A 6,540-nucleotide genomic window follows, 5' to 3' on the forward strand; every position below is an offset into this window, starting at 1 on the left:
CTACACACAAGCACCTCGTGTTTTTACATATTTTGGACCTCCTTTGCATAGGTATTCACCTGCAAGTGACAGATATTGAAGAGATGAATCAAATCAAAATCTATTATAACAAAGGGTAGCATCATTTTTCCTCATGCCGACCATTATGCAAGAGTTTTTGTGAACTTTATTAATAAGAATTTAAACTGTCCACGGCTACTCTTTATCTCTTTGAACCAAGGGTCATTGAATTGCCTTATTCTTTTGACCTCCTTTTCATAGGTATTCACCTGGGTGAAAGCAAGGGATGGTGGTACAAAATTGGTTGTCCTTGACACCACCTAGGCTTGGTAGAACAAGAGTAAAGAAAAAGAGGGCAAAAAGGAAATAAAGGAGAAACATTAAGCTGTGAAAATTCCCTGAGGTGTTATACTTTAGTCTTTTTTTTGAAACGTCCCATAACAGATAGACGTGGGTGCAGACGCGGGTTGGAATGCAAGGAATGCAACCGGACCTTTAATTTTCTTGAAGAGAATAATCAAAAGACTCATAAAAATTATATCAAACATCAAAACAACTACTTGAATTAAATTAAAAATTAAAACATATAACAAAACATTAAGACAAGAGAAAGAAATACATCACCATCAACACAAGGCAACACAAGACTGGGTGCAATCTTCCCCCCCCAACGTGAGTGGCTTCTTCTCGCGTGGGTATTTTTATATATTCCAAAAAGTAGGCTTTCAGCCAAAAATAAAGTATACATCCATATTTGGACTTTGCCATTTAATTAGCCTTTGTCCTCAATTTTAGCCTTTGTCCTCAAACCTTCTAAGGTTTGCACAATTCTTCTAATACGATAATCTAGCTTGTGCACATATGCACATTACAAAATAAATCAACTAATGCTCGTACGCACACTTTACAATAAATTGATGTGTGCACACACACATCACACTGATGTCAAAATAATATCAAATGCCATAATACAGCCACAAAATATTATGAGATCGGTCCACACGCCATGACTCAATCCACCATCCGTGCAACACCTAAATCGGTACCCTCGCACTGTGCAACACCTAAATCGGTACCCTTGCACACCTCATCACCTAAACTCATAAACATAAACCACGTCAGTAGTAACAATCAATTGACATCACATCAATCAATCCTAACGTGTTCATGATGAGAAATAGGCATCATAAAAAATATATACAAATTTAAATGACCATGATTATTATTCAAATAACATGGGTCATAACAGTCCTCTCTCAAAATTGAAAAGCGGTTTTGCTAAATTCTTGACCTCTTCGTGATTTGTCTGTATGGATGGGTTTCAAAATTGATAGCCAATCTTGCTTAGCTTTCCAATTGCTAAACCATTGAGGGAGGAAGCAATCTATAATGGACGGTGTATAATTCACCCAAGAGCTAATTTATAATTTATGGAGAAATAAGCTCTGATACCTCTGCAACCGGACCTTTAATTTTCTTGAAGAGAATAATCAAAAGACTCATAAAAATTATATCAAACATCAAAACAACTACTTGAATTAAATTAAAAATTAAAACATATAACAAAACATTAAGACAAGAGAAAGAAATACATCACCATCAACACAAGGCAACACAAGACTGGGTGCAATCTTCCCCCCCCAACGTGAGTGGCTTCTTCTCGCGTGGGTATTTTTATATATTCCAAAAAGTAGGCTTTCAGCCAAAAATAAAGTATACATCCATATTTGGACTTTGCCATTTAATTAGCCTTTGTCCTCAATTTTAGCCTTTATCCTCAAACCTTCTAAGGTTTGCACAATTCTTCTAATACAATAATCTAACTTGTGCACATATGCACATTACAAAATAAATCAACTAATGCTCGTACGCACACTTTACAATAAATTGATGCGTGCACACACACACATCACACTGATGTCAAAATAATATCAAATGCCATAATACAGCCACAAAATATTATGAGATCGGTCCACACGCCATGACTCAATCCACCATCCGTGCGACACCTAAATCGGTACCCTCGCATTGTGCAACACCTAAATCGGTACCCTTGCACACCTCATCACCTAAACTCATAAACATAAACCACGTCAGTAGTAACAATCAATTGACATCACATCAATCAATCCTAACGTGTTCATGATGAGAAATAGGCATCATAAAAAATATATACAAATTTAAATGACCATGATTATTATTCAAATAACATGGGTCATAACAAGGAGGCAGATTTCTCTCTCTCCCTCTCTCTCTCTCTCAGACCTCCCCTCTCTCTCTCTCTCTCTCTCTCTCTCTCTCTCTCTCTCTCAGACCTCTCTCCTGCACATCCTCTATCCCCTGCGGAACACCATAGCCCTCTCTCTCTCTGTATAAACATGGCAGCTCAGGCCGTCACCATATTTACAGAGACGATGCTGGAGGTTGAGTGTGATCCCTTCACTAACCTTGAGTCAGGGATACCTGCATTTACAGAGGATACTATCAATGAAACCCAAGCTGCTCACGAACCTGTCGGCAACCAAGAATTTCTCCGGGGCTATTGGGCGCAAAAGAAGCGTGAGCAACGATGCAAGGAGCGCAACCCTGCTAGGGAAGGTAGCCTTTCAAGAACCAGGTCAAGGAACAATATATGCAAAGCCATGGCTAGATGTTGGCGTCGACAGACCCAAGGACTAACAACAGTAGAACAACAGGAAATTCTAGAGCAGCTCATGCATCATCAGCCGTTTTCCAAGTTGAGGAGTTTGGATGTGCAATCGAGTCTTCTTTCCAACGTTCGCAACACATTGACTCAATTGAAAGTACCTCACTCTGCAAGTGAGCTGTTTGTAAAGAGAGCCTCTTTGATGATGATACTGAACAATGGTGATCAGAGAACAATGTCAGTGAACCAGTCCAAAATTGCTGCTGTCTTGGGTGTTCATCGACGGAATATAGCGGCAGCAAGCAGTCGACTGGAAACGAAAGATGAGAATGAAGTGTTGCCAGTTAGTGCTTGTCTCACAGCCTTTGTATACAAGTATCACAAGTGAAACTAGAGATTTGGTGACCGCTTTTGGAAATCTGAAACGAGAGTTTCACCAAACAAAAAGGATATTTGTAAGCAGAGGATCGAGGCAAATTGTCACATCAAACATCCAATTCATCTTTTAGATGACTCTCAGGTAATATGTTTTTGCTACAATGCAATCCATGGTGGCCTTGATTTCTATTGGAATAGATCAAAATTTGTAGTCTTTGGGCAGCACTGAAAGCTTGGCTGTTCAGTACCAAACTGGTAGTTTTTTACCAGCAATCACTCTAGGCCATAAGTACCAATTTGGTACTGCAATCATTGTAGGTACCAATTTCCATATCCAAGTACTTACGATTGTTTGAATTCCCAGCTCCATAATAGTATCATTGTAGGTACCAATTCCACCTCCATAGGATTAAATTTGGCACTTCTCTGAATTTTGCATTGTACCCAACAGGATTCACAGTACAACTTTTGGTTGCAATGTCCAAGAGTAAGAAAGCACAGTCTCAATTTGGCACTTTTGAGAAGCACTCACACTTGGTAGTGTAATACCAAATTAGGTTTTGGAGACAGATTTGGTGCTTTCAATGTATCTTGCAAAGTACCAAATGGATGCATAGTACCAATTTTGGAGCGTTTTATATCCAGAAAAGTATCCAATTTTGTACTAAGCATCCAATTATGGTACTGTAAAGTATACAGAGAAATAGCCAATTTGGTACTATGGATCAAGTTCGGTACTATGCAGGGTGCTTTAAGTGTGCCTGGTTAGTACCTAAGGTGTTCCACAGCTCCAATTTGGTTTTTTTGGGCACCACTTACACTTGGTAGTATAATACCAAAATGGGTTTTGGAAACAGATTTGATGCTTTTAGAGGATACTGAAAAGTACCAAACTAGATGCATAGTACCAATTATGGCGCTCTTTGTATCCAAAAAAGTATCCAATTTTGTACTAAGCTTCCAATTATGGTACTGTGAAGTATACAGAGAAATAGCCAATTTGGTACTATGGATCAAGTTTGGTACTATGCAGGGTGCTTTAAGTGTGCCTGCATAGTACCTAAGGGGTTCCACAAATCCAATTTGGTGTTTTTGGGCACCACACACACTTGGTAGTATCATACCAAATTGGGTTTTGGAAACAGATTGGGTGCTTTTAGTGAATACAGAAAAGTACCAAACTGGATGCATAGTACCAATTTTAAAGCTTTTTTGTATCCAAAAAAGTACCCAATTTGCCACTATGGATCCATTTTGGTAATATGCAGTATGTAAAACAGTACCAAATTGGGTACTATGGTTCCAGCTTGGTACATAGAACCAAATTTGGTGCTTTTTTGTATTCACAAAAGCACCCAATTTGTTACTATGATCCAATTTGGTACCATGCTTAATGTAGAAAAGTATCCAATTGGGTACTATGGTCCGCCTGGTAATAAATAGAGCCTAATATGGTGCTTTTCTGCATCAAATTTGGCACTATAGTCTGTTATCTGGCACTACAGTGCCAAATTTGGTACTTTAGAATGAGTTGGTGGTTTACAGTACCAAATTTTGTACTGTAAATAGCTTTGGTGCTTTACTCTTGTTTGATAGTATTCTGAGCTCTAACGTGGTTCATTTTTCGTTTAAAGGTGGAGCTCTACAAAAGATTCAAGAGCATGTATCCTGCGGTGAAGTTGTCACTTAGGTCCTTTGAGACACTCAAGCCTTTTTTTGTCCGAAGATTGAAAGAGCGCTATACTTGCTGCTGTATTTACCATATCCAGATGGTATACTTCAAGGATGCTTTCAATCAAATGCGCCAGAACAAGTTTGGGCATCACGGCAAAGAACATCCATGTACATGCTCCATTTGTGGTACACGTAGTGAGGCAGGCCAATGTTCTGCAAACCAGGCTGTTTTTCAACACATAAGTAACTTGCTGGATTTTATATTGTGCCCTCGCCCTAAGGAGGGTGAATATCATGCAAAGAGATGCTTGCTTGGAGAGTGCCCCAAATGCGGTGTACGAAAGTTGTCATTCTGCCCAGCCGAGATTGCAACAGATAGCAAGGAGGTGACTGTTAAGATATCCCAGGATGTGGGCACTGGACAGGTTAATGGTGATGGAAAAGAGAAGAAGCGAAAGGACTTGGTCATGGAAAGGATGAAAAGTGCAACTTTCATTCATCTCTTTTCAGATCATCTGAAAAGCTTCGTTAAGCACAACTTTATGTTTAGGTGGCAGGCCCAACAATTCAAAGACTGCTGGCTTAAGTTTCCCAGAGATGTTGTGGTATCTGTTGTTGATTTTGCAGAGAATTACAGCTTTAAAGTGCAAAATGAGATCCAGTCCATGCATTGGTGGTCAACACAGGTAACAATACTGGTACACATCTCTTATATCAGAAATTCAGTAGGAGCTATTAAGAAGACTGTGCATTTTTACATATCAGATGATAAGCTCCACGACACGCTCTTTGTTCAGCATTGTTTTATGCTGCATGTGACAACTGGATGAAACAGCAAGGACACCGTTTGCGTTATCATTGGGTATGGTCAGATGGTGCCGCTTCACAATTCAAGGCACAAAGACCACACTATTTCGTAGCCAGGTATTATCAGTTGACAGGATTGCTTATGATGCATAACTTCTTTGCTTCAGGGCATGGAAAAGGAGAGCATGATGGTGCAGGTGCTATTATCAAGAGAACCCTGACGCACGAAGAGCTAAAACCCGATGGCTGGCCCATGAAGTGTGCGGCTGATGTGGTCAATTTTTTGAACGCGAGGTTTCAGCCGACAACGGAAGGTGGAAGTGCCAACACAAGGAGGGTGTTCTGGTTGGTTTCACCGAATGATGTGCTGCGTCTTTCGTTGTGGGACTGTAAACCAATTTGCAGGCTCTCGCTCATTCCATTGTGTTGACGGCTACTCAACGCACAATCCATGTGATGTGCGTTTTCGTACGCTGTCATGCTTCTGTGATCCATGTGTGAATGGGCAGTGGAGGAGATGCAATAATAAACAGCACATTGAAGAATGGAAATATGTCTTCATCGAGCCATTGACAGAGTTAGTACAACCTACTAATAGTGATGAGGACGACGATGATGAGGAGAACTACAATGATTTGTTTTCCTCCCATGTGAGTGAGGATTTAAGCATGCCTATGTATGAAGGAGACCCTGAGGTGTTGAGCCAATTATTGTCCATTGGGGATAACTTTGCAGTGAACGCAGCCGAGGAGAAGGAGGACTTCTACCTTCTTAAGTGCACAAAAACCGTTTATGTAGCACCAAGAGTAATGAAGGACCTTTGGCATAACAAGATCGTAAGAGGTGGATTGCTAGTTGAGGGCTTGTACTATGCCCAGGTTGAGGACAAAGTTGATACCTATACCCTATTAGATCAGACACCACCGGTGATGATCTACTCGCATCTTGTTAGAGCCATACGGTTCCCCATGGAGGCTATCCCTGGCCTCCATCACCACTTTAAACTATCCTCAGAGATATATGAAAATATCTAC

The sequence above is a fragment of the Cibotium barometz genome, chromosome 1 (genome assembly GCF_041138505.1).
Source record: "Cibotium barometz isolate CiBa-2024 chromosome 1, ASM4113850v1, whole genome shotgun sequence".
In the NCBI taxonomy this organism is placed as follows: domain Eukaryota; kingdom Viridiplantae; phylum Streptophyta; class Polypodiopsida; order Cyatheales; family Cibotiaceae; genus Cibotium; species Cibotium barometz.